Source organism: Nuphar pumila, chromosome 15, assembly GCF_984573655.1.
Source record: "Nuphar pumila chromosome 15, dmNupPumi1.hap1.1, whole genome shotgun sequence".
In the NCBI taxonomy this organism is placed as follows: Eukaryota; Viridiplantae; Streptophyta; class Magnoliopsida; order Nymphaeales; family Nymphaeaceae; genus Nuphar; species Nuphar pumila.
Window position 1 is genome coordinate 30,332,615 of NC_143263.1, and position 14,301 is coordinate 30,346,915.

The window sequence follows — 14,301 nt, forward strand, 5'->3', positions numbered from 1 at the left end:
CTAATCATTTCAGAACATCGGTTTGGTTCAAGTTTCAATTCTTAATTGGGTCTCAATTCTGATCTATGAAACCTTCAACCCTGATCTTAAATTTGCTTACTAATCAGTTATTGAAGATCCGAGCCAATATCTAATCGACCCTAGTTTAATGGCCCCGGGTTGATACTTGGTACCCTGTTTGTGGGCCCAAGCTCCCTATGGTTTTTCCTCTAAACAGGTCCAACTTGACTTGGATCAATATGAGGTCTGAACCACATAGCCCCCTGGACCCTGAACTTGCATCCAATGAATACCTGAATACTCCGATTCGATCTGAATTTGGGTATCAAGATTTTCTCGACAGAAGGAACAAGATACATTAAGTATTTTATTATTTGAAAAATATAGATGAAATTGAAGAAAGAAATAAAGAAAATATGTAAACCACAAAAAAGGTTTATTACAGATTCAAAATAAACGTTAATATCATGATAATTAACACCTTAAAAAGAAATGAGGAAAATAGATGACATTTTGATGAAGGAGCGGAGCAAGGTCGGTGCGGTCCAGGATCCGTTTGGGTCCCTTTATTTATTTTAGAACTTTTATTATATTTAAATTGAATATGTGATATTTGATTTTTTTTACTTATAATTAGCATTGGATCCAAATTAGATTAGGGTTTCTATTTTTCTCTATAAATATTGATGTAAAAGTTTTTATTTTTTAGAGATGAATAAATGAGTTTGAATTTTTATTTTTTTGTATATTTTACAATAAAATATTTTTTTTTACTGTAACAGTGTAGAGTAATTCATAGATCGATGGATTTTTTTTTTCGAATCGGGCACCCAATTTGCATCAAGTGATATCCGAGTTTTTAATTGTTTCTATGGCCAAAAGTCCAAATTTTGATCCTGGGATGAAGAAACTGAATCGCAGTTTTTATCAGCTTGATCAGCATGAAAAATTCAATAAGTATAATGGTAGGATATCAAGATCGTTCTTATGCAACAATTTATGCAGATTTCATGGCCGCAAAGAGATCAACACACATCCAAGTTCTGCCATGCCAGAACCACCGACAACGAAGATCAACAATCGCTTCATGGTGACAGTCGACTAAACCGATCAAGTCCCTACTCAGCCGCTGCAAGTTGCTGTAACAAGAGGGTTTTCTGACGGTCTACAACTGGTCGGCGGCTCGTTGTTGATGTGGGTAAATCGTCATAGACCCCCCTACCCTCATCGATGCACTGAAGATGGTTGAAAAAAGGCTGGCCGTTGAGCCCGTTTGGCCTGCGCAGCAGCTACCTGGCCTGCAAGACTCTTCACCAGCCAGTGACGAACTCCACCTGATCCTCCAGCAGGTTGGCCACGGAGTGTGGTGGCCCTTCCTCTCCCTACCGTTTCTGCAGCCAACCAATCCTATCGGAGACAACCCGTCAGTTGGGACAACGCCGATGGGGTCCTACTGGCCTACCTTGGCCACCGGACGTCGAGGCTTACGGCGAGCCGCCGCGTCTCTCTCTCTCTCTCTCTCTCTCTCTCTCTCTCTCTCTATATATATATATATATATATATATATATATATATATATATATCGCCTTTGTTGTTCAATGCCATTGCTGAGGGTCTCGTGGTGTTGCTCAAGCGTGCTGCGTGCTGCGGAGAAACACTTGATAGATCCTCTAGATGTTCCAGATTTTTCGGACCATATTCTTATTTATGCTGATGATATGATTATTTTTGGGCGAGCAAACGTGCAGCAGATGCTTAGATTCAAGCTTATTCTCCAGTTCTTTCTCTTTCTGGGCTTTCCCTAAATGATAGCAAATGCTCTATTACTATGTTCAATGTTCAGTCTCCTATGCTTGCAGTGGGTAAACAGATTTTTAATTGTGCAATCTCTGAGTTGCCGATGACATATTTGGGTCTGCCGTTACAAGTGAAACGCCTCTCTTCCGCTGCTTGGGCTCCAACTATTCAAAAAGTGAAAAGCAAGCTTCTTTCGTGGCAGGCTTCTTATCTCTCCATTGTTGGCCGTCTGACCTTAATCAGACATGTTCTTTCTTCTATCCCTGAATTCTTCATGTCAATTTTCGTGATGCCTGTGGGCGTGGAGAAGCAAATTTGTCGTTTAATGTCGGATTTTCTTTGGTCTGGGTGTCACCTTAAGAGTAAGCGCCATTTGGTTGGTTGGCGAACGGTGGTGTTACCGAGGCGTATGGCTGGCTTAGGTGTTTTTGCTCCAAGACAGAAGAGTATTGCTCTCGTAGCCAAGCAATGTTGGATGGCTCATCAACCAGGCTCTCCATGTGCTCGCTTGCTCCATGCTAAATATGGTGCTCCTGATTTATCTCTTTTTCGCCATGGAACCCGGGGTCTGGCGATCTCGCACTTGCGAAGCATGTGGCTGAGAGCCTTATCGTCCTTCAGAGATCAAACTGGGGATGCTGGAAATTATGATCAGTGGTTGCAATGGGCGATTACTCCAAATGGAGCGTTCCACACCCACAAAGTGTATAGATCGTTGCTCCCCCAAGGGGCAGATTGGTTCCCTGAGCGTGCGTTATGGGGTAAGGGCCCTTCTCCAAGATCTCGGTTCTTGGCTTGGTTAATTTTGCATGATAGGGTTCAGACTCACAGTTATTTAAAGAAGTTGGGCTTTCAGTTTCCAAGTTGGTGTGTGTTGTGTCAAGCTGCTGAAGAAACTACTTTTCATTTATTTTGGTCCTGCCCAATCTTTGTGGCCTTATTTAATAGGACGTGGAGATCTCCGAACGTAATTGTCAAAGAAGAGTCTTTTGCGCTTGATCTTCTCCTGGGCCCTATTGAAATTAGACGATGCAAGCGGTGGAGACTGATCTGGAAGACATGGTTGCTTACTACTTGGTGGTTTGTTTGAATGGCACGCAATGATGCTACTTTCCATCAAATTCCGGTCATCTTTAATCATCTTGTCCATAAAATCCTGGTTGATGTATATGCAATATTACGTATGCATCTTAGAGACCTCTCCTCTCATCTGAACGACGTTCACTCAGCGGTGGTTTCTTCTAATCCTGCGGATCCTGGTTGAGTAGGCTTTGTTGTTTTGTTGCTAGCTGTCTGTAGTTTCTTTTCTTTAGCTTTGTTTTTTCTATATTTTAGCTTTGTTTCTTCTCTGTCTGGTTCATGGGTTCAACATTTTGTTGATCTTCATGAGTATTAATGTTGATATTCTCTCTCTCTCTCTCTCTCTCTCTCTCTCTCTCTCTCTCTCTCTCTCTCTCTCTCTCTCTCTCTCTCTCTCTCTCTCTCTCTCTCCCTCGTACGTTGCAGCAGGGAACCAAGCCAGCTCAGTGTCCATCGTCATCTGGGAGAAGCCCGGTGGGTTTCCGCTGCCTTCCTCTTGCCAGCAAGATTCTTGATCACCGGACGGCTTAGCCGTCGACGGCCCGCCATCGATGGCGGAGGCCCTGGGTTTTGGAAGCCTTGGGGCGTTCGGCCCTTTCCCGAATGAGAGAGTCTCTCGTGTCGTGCACAATGAGATGGTCATGTACCGGTTCGGCCCCCTTGTCCCACACATTTGGCACCTGTAACAGCTTGGGAACCCGTTTTTTTCATTCGTTCCACTCGGTTATGACCTTGTAAGGGTGGCAGTGGACCGGTGTGGGGGACAAGGTCTCCACCCCCACCCCCATCTCAAAATTTTGCCCTTTATCCACACCTCAAAATAATTGTTCCTATCCTCATCTTTGTTTTCATTCCCCTCTCAAAGTAACTTTGTTTTTATTTTAAGAGGATTAAGAAAAAAACAAGAAAAGGGTTTAGTGTTAAGAATATATGTATATATATATATATAAAGATTTTATAATATGTACAACAACAAACAACAACAACAACAACTACGCCTTCATCCCAAAACAATTGGGGTCAGCGATATGAACCAAAAAAGAAATTCATTTTGGGTCTTCCACATGAATCCTTTTCCTCCAATCATTTCTATCCAACACCATGTCCTCGGTGAGGTTCAAAGCATTCATATCCTTTCCTATCATCTCCATCCAAGTCTTCCTAGGCCTACCCCGACCTCTTTTAACTAATATATTTTCCCATTTCTCCAACCTTCTAACTAGAGCATCATTAGGCCTTCGCCGAATATGTCCAAACCACCGTAAACGATTCTCTCGCATCTTATTTTCAATGGGTGCAACACCTACCTTCTTACGTATCTCTTCGTTCCGAATCTTATCTTTTATTGTATTTCCACACATCCATCTAAGCATCCGCATCTCAGCTACACTCATTTTTTGAATATGATGTCGCTTGGCAGCCCAACATTCCGTACCATATAGTAAAGCGGGTCTAATAATCGTCCTATAAAACTTTCCCTTCAACCGCAATGGCATTCTACGATCGCACAGCACTCCAGTAGCACTTTTCCATTTCATCCACCCAACCTTTATCCTATGATTTACATCTCCATCAATTTCTCCATACTTTTGAATGATGGATCCCAAATATTTGAAATAATCATTCACCGGTATATCTTGCTCACCAAGCTTCACTACACTCCCATCACTACTTTGTTGCTTACTAAACCGACATTCCATATATTATGTCTTACTCTTACTCAACTTAAAACCTCTAGCTTCCAATGTCTGTCTCCATAATTCTAACTTAGCATTAACCCCAGCTCTAGACTCATCAATCAAAACAATATCATCAGCAAACAACATACACCACGGTACATTTTCTTGAATTGATCTCGTAAGCTCATCCATCACTATCGCAAATAGGAAAGGGCTTAAAGCAGATCCTTGATGTAACCCAACCGTTATCGGAAAATTGGTTGTCACCCCTCCACAAGTGCAGACATTGGTTACTACTCCTTCATACATATCTTTAATTATACTAATGTACTTGAGAGAAACACCTTTCTTCATCATTGTCCACCAGAGAACGTCCCTAGGTACTCTATCGTATGCCTTCTCTAAATCAATAAAAACCATATGCAAATCTTTGTTCCTCTCTCTATATCTTTCAATAAGTTGTCTAAGAAGATGTATAGCTTCCATAGTTGATCTTCCAGGCATAAAACCAAATTGATTCTCCGATATCATGACAACCTTCCTCAACCTAGACTCAATCACCCTCTCCCAAAGTTTCATAGTATGACTCATGAGTTTTATACCACGATAGTTTGTGCAATCTTGTATATCACCCTTATTCTTATATAAAGGCACCAAAGTACTCTTTCTCCACTCATTAGGCATCTTATTTGTTCGCCAAATCAAGTTAAAAAGATTTGTCAACCATTCTAAACCTTTCTCTCCCAAGCATTTCCAAGCCTCGATAGGTATACCATCTGGGCCAACTGCCCTTCTTGATTTCATTTTCTTCAAAGCCTCTGCAATCTCTTTCTTTTGAATCTTGCGCATGAAGTCACGATTTATCTCATGAAAAGGAATGGAGAAGTCTCCAAGATCTTGAGCATGACTATCATTAAATAGCTTATCAAAATAATCTTTCCATCTCTCCTTAATCTCCTCATCTTTGACTAAAACCCTTTGCGTTTCATCTTTGATACATCTAACCATACCCAAATCCTTCGATTTCCTATCTCTCATCTTTGCAAGCCTATAAATATCCTTCTCGCCTTCTTTGGTATCCAACTTGTCATAAACCTCCTTATATACCTTAGCCCTCGCGTTTCGAACAACTTTTTTAGCTTCCTTCTTTGCTATCATATACTTCTCCAAATTCTCATTATCACGACTCTTACTTAGATTTCTATAACACTCTCTTTTAACCTTAATAGCTAATTTGACATCCTCGTTCCACCACGATGTATCCTTACCTAGTGGTGCACCGCCTTTAGACTCACCCAATACCTCCTTAGCTACTTTTCTCATACCACCCGCTATCTTATTCCACATTGATTCTGAATCCTCCTCGAGACACCAATCAACTTCCTTAACTACCTGCTCTACAAACATTCCTTGTTTAGCTCCTTTCAGTGCCCACCACTTAATTCTAGGATCTATCCTATGTCTATCCCTTTTGCGGCATTGTCTAATTCTAAGATCTAAAATTAAGACTCTATGTTGTGTAGCTACACTTTCTCCTGGTATAACCTTACAATCGATGCAACAACCCCTATCTCTCTTTCTAAGTAGGAAAAAATCTATCTGACTCGTATTAACCCCACTTTTAAATGTTACTAGGTGAGACTCCCTCTTCCTAAACCAAGTGTTTGCTAAGATCATATCATAGGACAAACAAAAATCTAAAATCCTTTCTCCACTTTCATTTCTTTCTCCTATACCATAGCCTCCATGAATATTCTCAAATCCATCCCTACTAATGCCTACATGTCCATTAAGGTTACCGCCGATGAAAAGCTTTTCTCCATAAGATGTCTCTTGTACTACTCCATCTAAATCTTCCCAAAATTGATGCTTAATTGAATCATCTAAACCTACTTGAGGTGCATAAACACTAATAATATTAATAATATCCGTACCTAATACTAATTTAATAAGTAAAATTCTATCACCCTTCCTACGGACCTCAACTACATTATCTATAAACTGACGACTCATAACAATCCCTACTCCATTCCTATTCCTATTTATTCCTGTATACCAAATCTTATATCCCCAAGGTTCTATCACTTTAGCTTTCTCACCTACCCATTTGGTCTCTTGAAGACATAAAATATCAATCTTTCTCCTACACATAACATCTACTAACTCTACCAACTTACCAGTTAAAGACCCTATGTTCCAAGTGGCTAACCTAATTTTATGGTCTTGGACTAACTTCTTTACCCCCACCCGTCCAACAAAGTGAGGGAACCCTTGCCTATTTGACACCACACCCGGGCGCCGGTGTGACGGGGCAAAAGTAAGTTCATCGCTACCTTCATCCCTATGCGGGTTTTAATTTTTACCTTAATCCCTAGTCCATTCTCCGTTTTATGTCAAACCTGATCCAAATGCAGCGGGTTTGGACGAATCCACATTTTTTTTGGGCCATTGCCATCCATACTATAACCCTGCTTTAGACTTTTTCATCCCAGAACTATCAAACCAAAACCCATTTAGCTTTAATAACCTCTTCAACCCATTTATAACCATTAAACCCAAACTATTCCTATGTACAAAACCTAACATTTCCATTTAATCTAGGTCCTCAGCTAAAATCAATGAAAGGTTTAGACCCAGTTATAAAATATTTGTATCTACTTTAGACCTAATTGGATTCCAAAGCATTTTCAAATGAGCTTTTCTTGCATGACCAAAATATCATGTGAAAAATGACTGTATTGTACTAAAAATGACATGTTTCAAAAAAATATCCAACAATTTACCAAATCTGTCTAATGAACAATGTCACAGTTTCTTAATTTTTTCTAGATACTTTTACCTGTCACAAATACGAATTTTCAATTTTTGCCCGCCATGATGCTAAAATGATACACCCACAAAACTTGTTAACAAAATCGCATATGAAGTTGAGAAATTTAAAACAAAATTGTGAACTTGTGGACAAGTATCGTGCCACCACCAGCATAAATCATAAAATTTGCCGAAGTCCGATAATTATGAAATTATGGGCAAGTATCGCAAGGCACATTGCAAAATCCATTTCGCAATTGCGAAAGTTTGAAATTGTGAAATGAAGGACAAGTATCACATGAAGTATTAAAAAATTCTAAAATATTTGTGAAAGACCAATATTACAAATTTACGATGAGTATCGCACATCGTGTTGCAAAAATAACTTCAAGTGTGCAAAAGTTCATAATTTATGAAATTCTGTAAGAGTATCCCACGACATATTGCAAAATTATGAAAACATTGTATATGTCCAATATAGTGAAAGTTCTTATTTGCATTGCACCTATATTGCGAAATTTTGTCACATATAAATGAAACTTTATTTTTCAACTCCTTTTTTACATTCGGATGCCCTATTTTCAGAGTCCTAGGGTTCTTGTGATCTTAAATCCTTCTGACAATCTTTCGATAACATTTAAGCGAATATTTCAGTAGGTGATAACTTTATGAAAATCCCTCATCGACAGCGGTTCACCGATGGTGGAAAACCCAGAATTTCAACCCCCTTCAGCAATTTTTTGATGAATCTCTTATGAATATTCTTGCAAAACCATTGGCAACGACTACATCGACATCTCGCAACCGAGCTTTGTTCTCATAAGGTTATTGACTGCTAGGTTTTCTAGTGAATAGTTTTTCACTGTTGCTTTTCTATAAAAATGAATTTTTGTCAATATTTATCATTGTTCGATTAAGGCTAGGGTTGATTGTGCAGAAACTTTCAATTAGTTAGATATGGATGGGGTTGACTATGCACAAGCATTGAATAAGGATTGTGGAAGTATTGTGGATTGTTGGTTTTCAAAGTTGTTAACTGGGTGATACGTTACGTGGTTGGTATAGGCAGTTATGATCACCACTGAAATGACATTTGTAAATTATTGTAGCATTGAGAAACCTTATTGGAGATCTATAATGGTCCTTAAAGATAGCAACTATAAAGAATTTATAGCATTAATGTCTCGTAAAGTTGGATATATGGAAGAGTTAATTGTCTTTTGGTATAAGTATACTCCAAGATTAGATAGTGAAGATATATGGACATATCTCTTGGACAACTTTAATGCCCCAAGATTTTTAACAACTTATAGAACAAATAAAAAATAAACCTTTTCTTTTATTGAATAATCATCAGCAAAAATATTTTTAACTTTGATTCAAAACCTTGGGCGAGTTACATTTCGCACGAAAATGATTATACTAAATTTAAATGTGGATAACATGACTCATTTAAAATCCTTTAATTAAAAAAAATAGTATTACAAAACCAACACAATAGTAACATGTATCTGAATTCAGTGCTCGAGAAAGAAAAATGATCGGCTCATCGACATCGTCGCAACATCCCACATCTACAGTTGCACCTATAATCACCCGTATGCCCACAAAATGGGTCAGACTCATGAAAGCCTGGTATGTCTGTAACGCTCAAAAAATTTATCTCAAAAATCATGAGATTTTTTTTAACTAGTTTAAAAATCCTAGCGAAATTTTGATAAAGAGATTAGGCATATTACAGATCTATCAAACATTCAACGTATCAAAATAAATTTAACAATCACGTAATTAATTTAATTCAATCACAGTTTGAAAATAATATAAAAGTTATAAATGTTTAATTGACACATGAATGTCCAAAATCCAAAACTTTGCATAAAAAGGAAATACTTGGCTTAGGTTCTACAACAATGTCCCGCCATCGCAATGGTTGTAATGCCTTAAAATTTTCAACTTAGGATATATGAAAATTTAACCCAATTTTTTGTTTTAAATATTGATAGCACAGTAGATATTGTTTGGGGTATAACAGTTGGACAACCCTGGGTGGGTTACAAAAATAAAATCGTTGAACTGGATTGGTCACAATTCTCATTAGAACCAGATCCACCCCTCACTCATATAATAAGAAAAACATATTCATTCCAAAATCACATCATTTGTTCACGAATCAAAAGCATGGTTTAATTAAAACATCTCAAATTAATTAAGAGTCACAAAAGTAGTCATAAGATTACCAAGACAAATAGAAAAGATGGTTCCCAACCTCGTAGTCACATCACACCATCACACTACTCCTTAAGTATCACTTTCACCCTACGAAACTGGGTCAAACTCTTGCGAACATGTAAGATAATCCACAATCATGTAGATAATGAATAATACCAAAGCATCTATTTTTAATATCACATCATGCTATCATGGCTTCACAATTTAACAGTTATATGAGCAATACAAATGAATTAAAAAATTAACTATCCATGGATATTACAATATAAGATCAACTAGCAATGGATATCACAACATAAAAATTAATTATAATGGATATAACAATCATTGAGGTAAGATAGTTAGCATTGTTAGAATAATTTTGTTTATCTTGATTAAACCTTCGGATACACGAAGGGTGACTTCATCGTATCTGTTGAGAATACTACGGTGTTTATTATACTCTTTGATGTATTTTTCCGTAGTACCTAATAGACTGGGTCTCTACTACAAGCGAGTGGCCCGTGATTGAGAGAATCGTCGCAAGGATTAACTAGATTGCAATATATACTACTGTAGTAGATGATGTATATCACTATTGGATAACCTCGATAACTTTGAGTGGCATGGAGGTCCAAGAATGTCATTGCTCTTTCAATCATGTAGGTAAAATTTGCATGTGACATTGTCACCAGAGGTTGTACCATTTCACCGTCTTCAAGGTAGACCAATAGTGTGAATAGGTTAGTGGCTGGTCTTTTCTTTCTTAAAGTGGTTAGCAGTTCATGCCCCTCGATTCACAAGGCGAATAGGCTCAGTGGCCTCAATACCCCCTCAAGATAGTATTCATTTTATGACATGGTTTGCACTCAACCCATTCACTTGCTCTGCCGCATTTAGCCCATAAGAGCACCTTGCTTGTGAAGGCGATAACACACATTTTTAATATATGGATGTGTACATGTTGTGTGAGTTTTTCTCAAACAATTTATGGGTTCACATGCCACACAAGCTCATGGGAGAGCATTCCAGTCATGCATTGCAAGATTCGTTTTCATAACATAGAAAATCTACAGATGTAGTCAATGATATTCACTAGGTTCTTTGAACCTTATGTCGTATGACGAACATACATCACCTCATAGCATGACACAGAAGATACTCATGTTTGCATTTAACTCATGATGTGCATCATTGCATTCTACTTTTTATAGGAGATTATATCTAGTCCATGACATAGTATATGTTATGACAAGATCAAGCAATTTGTAGTATACATCTTCATAATATAATATGCATTTCATTTTAATCATAGTGTATGTGTCTTGTGGCAAAATATTGTAGCATTCATTTTAAAATCATCTTAGCATGCTACTTGACAAACATGACATTCTATAACCATTTTATAGCATCATTAAGGAATATCATCATATTATATTTCTTACTTAGGACATGCATTATGGTTTATATGGCATTTATTCCATGACATGATGTACAAATTTTATAGCAAACACATATGTGCATATACTTCATCATATAAAACTTACTTTATCATGAATGCATGGACATATATACACATGCATTCAAAATAAGCATGCCCACTTAGACATGCATTCAGTTTGATTATGTATGAGTTATTCTATCATATGCATCTCATCTCGTCTCATCATGAGTGCATGGACATAGGCATGTTTACATGTACAACACATCAAATTGAATATATATGAGTTACTTCTTTATATGTATCTCATGAATGCATGAACATATGTACTTGTACATAGGCATTTGACTAATGCCGTACATAGACTGAATATGTATGATTTACATTCATCTTATTCATTTTGTTTCATTTTAAGTTTTCACGTGTGTGTGTGTATATATATATATATATATATATATAATATATACGTTGTCTCTTTCATGATGTGTTGTTCAGAATAAGCAAAATGAGCTTCTTGTTTCGCTATTAATTGTCATGAGAGTACGCACAGGAGAAATATAAAAATAACTGAAACTGCTTGGACTTTGTTATTTTATGTATTTTGATACCCCAAACCACTAACTGAGTTCGCTTATAAGGGAACGACCAATGACCAAGAGAGAATTCTTCAAAGATAACTTGTTCAAGGGGATGCATCCATATTTTTGCAGAAGTCATTGGGACCTACCACCTAGTATAAATGTTGGTAGCACAATCCCCTAACTCTAATTATCGAGAACATCAAGTTTAATTGCTAGTCGAGGAGCGTAGTTGTTAACAACCTGTCCATCAGAGTTTTTATAACATCCCATCATCTTCATTGATGGAACCAAAGAGGCGAATGTGTATGTCATGTTTTATTTTAATTGATAACCCATTCTATGTGCTTTGGTCTTTCAAACAAACTCAACCATTTTGTCTGTGAAGGCGATCATCACAATTTATGTGATTTCTTTTTTCATCATTGTGCATTTTCACGCTACGAGGTTACCATAAACCGCACATTCAATCAACGTAGTACTAACATGTTGTGCATGTCTCATAGTACCATTACGATGAGAGGAGTATCAGTTTCTCAAAAAGAAACCCCAATATTTATTTAAAAATCTCAAGTCCTAATTATCACCATTTATGTGATTTTATTTTCATCATTATGCATTTACACGCTAGGAGGTTACTATAAATCTCTCATCCAATCAGCGTAGTACTAATATGTCATACATGTCTGATAGTACCGCTACGTTGAGAGGGATATCGATCTCTCAGAAAGAAATCTCAATATTCTTTAAAAATCTCAAAGTCATGTGCTTTAGGCTGGGGATATCTGAGTTATTTCGGATATCAAAACAAAGAACCGTACGTACCACTTAGGGTTACACAGTCGAAGTCATTTTGTTATGCAGGGTTGAGGAAAAAACTTGGTTGTGAATATGCAAACGCTAAATATTCATTTTTTTGCTTTCCAAAACAATGAATATTACGAACTTTGGAAATTTGCATATGAAATTTTATTTTTCTTTAAAGACTTAACGAGTATACGCAATTTTGTGTCTTTAAATGCAAGCATAATGCAAAATAGGTACAAGTATGCAAAGTTGTGTACCTTACAAAGTCATATTTATGTATATATGATACATATATATCAAATCATAAGTTTAGGCACATTTCAACATGGCAATAATGTAAATGACATAAAGTCAAACTTGATGTGTAAAACCACACATCGAGCTAAACAAACTGCGTAAGCAGTGCACAATATACGAAACCATATATTGGCTAAATAAATTACATAAGCAGTGCACGATATACGAAAGCATACATCAACTAAGTAAATTGCGTAAGCAGTAGCCTGTGCACGTAATAGCTCGACAACAAAGTAAATGACATAAACCCAGACTCAATGTGTAAAACCACACATCGAGCTAAATAAACTATGTAAGTGATGCATGATATACAAAACCATACATCGACTAAATAAATCACGTAAGCAGTGCACGATATACGAAACCATACACTATAAGAAAATTATGTATTAGCGACGGACACTATCTATCGCTAATCCATCGCTAACGTGTTTACGACAGATTAGCGATGGCTTGGCGATAGATAGAGTCAGTCACATAATCCTAGTTGCTAAATTGCGACAGGATTTATATGTCACCAATCCGTCGCTAATTAGCAACAACTTAGTGGTGGATTATGCCTGTCGCTAATTCGTCGCTAAATAGAGACTGATTTGGTTATGCGACGAAATTTAATCTGTCACTAAGCTGTAACGAGGGGTACGTATCTGTCGCTAATGTATGTCACCAATTTGGTGACTGACATTAGCGAGGCTTAAATTCCATTGCAAACTATTGATTGATTTAACTTGGCGATGGATAATATTCGTCGCTAATTAAAAAAATGAATTATGAAACTCGAGAAAAATTTCTCGTTATACAATTCAAATAACCTGCTTATAAAAAACAAAGTACACATAAAAAATACATATACAAATGAAACAAATTTAACACAAGTTCTAAGTTAAACAACTTTAACAACCAAATACAGTCATTGCCAAGTTATAATTACACCAAACAAACTAAACACATGAATCTAATCTTCGCCAAGATTTTGGGCATCATTCTCTTCGTTTTCTCGGTCTGCCTCTCCCTCCATGCATCCATCAGCTCCTCTACGTTGATCATCTCCAGCATCCCACAAGAGAATCAAAATGTTAGTATTTATAAATAAAATATAATAAAATAAATTATATGTAATGCACCTAATCTAATGCAACAAAGTGAATAGCAGAATGACACATAGACTAACAATAAACTGAAGGACATTAATAGAATTTAGATATATGTTCTAAGACTGGAAAAAAAATTATAGTGATTCAATCATGTAGATATGTGTTCTAAGGTTGTCAAAGAATGTGAGAGTGATTCAAGCATGCATATATAGTTTATAAGGCTATCAAATAAATGTGTTATGTATCACAATCATGCATATATGTGTTACAAGGCAGTAAAAAAACTTCAATAGTGATGAAATCATGCTAATATGTGTTCTAAGGTTGTCAAAAAACTTTCATAGTGATTCAATCATGCTCATATGTGTTCTAAGACAGTAAAAAAACTTTTATATTGATTCAATCATGCATATATGCATTCTAAGGAAAATTTTATAGTATTTCAATCATGCATATGTGTGTTCTAAGACAGTAAAACAATTTCATAGTGATGAAAGCATGCTTGTATG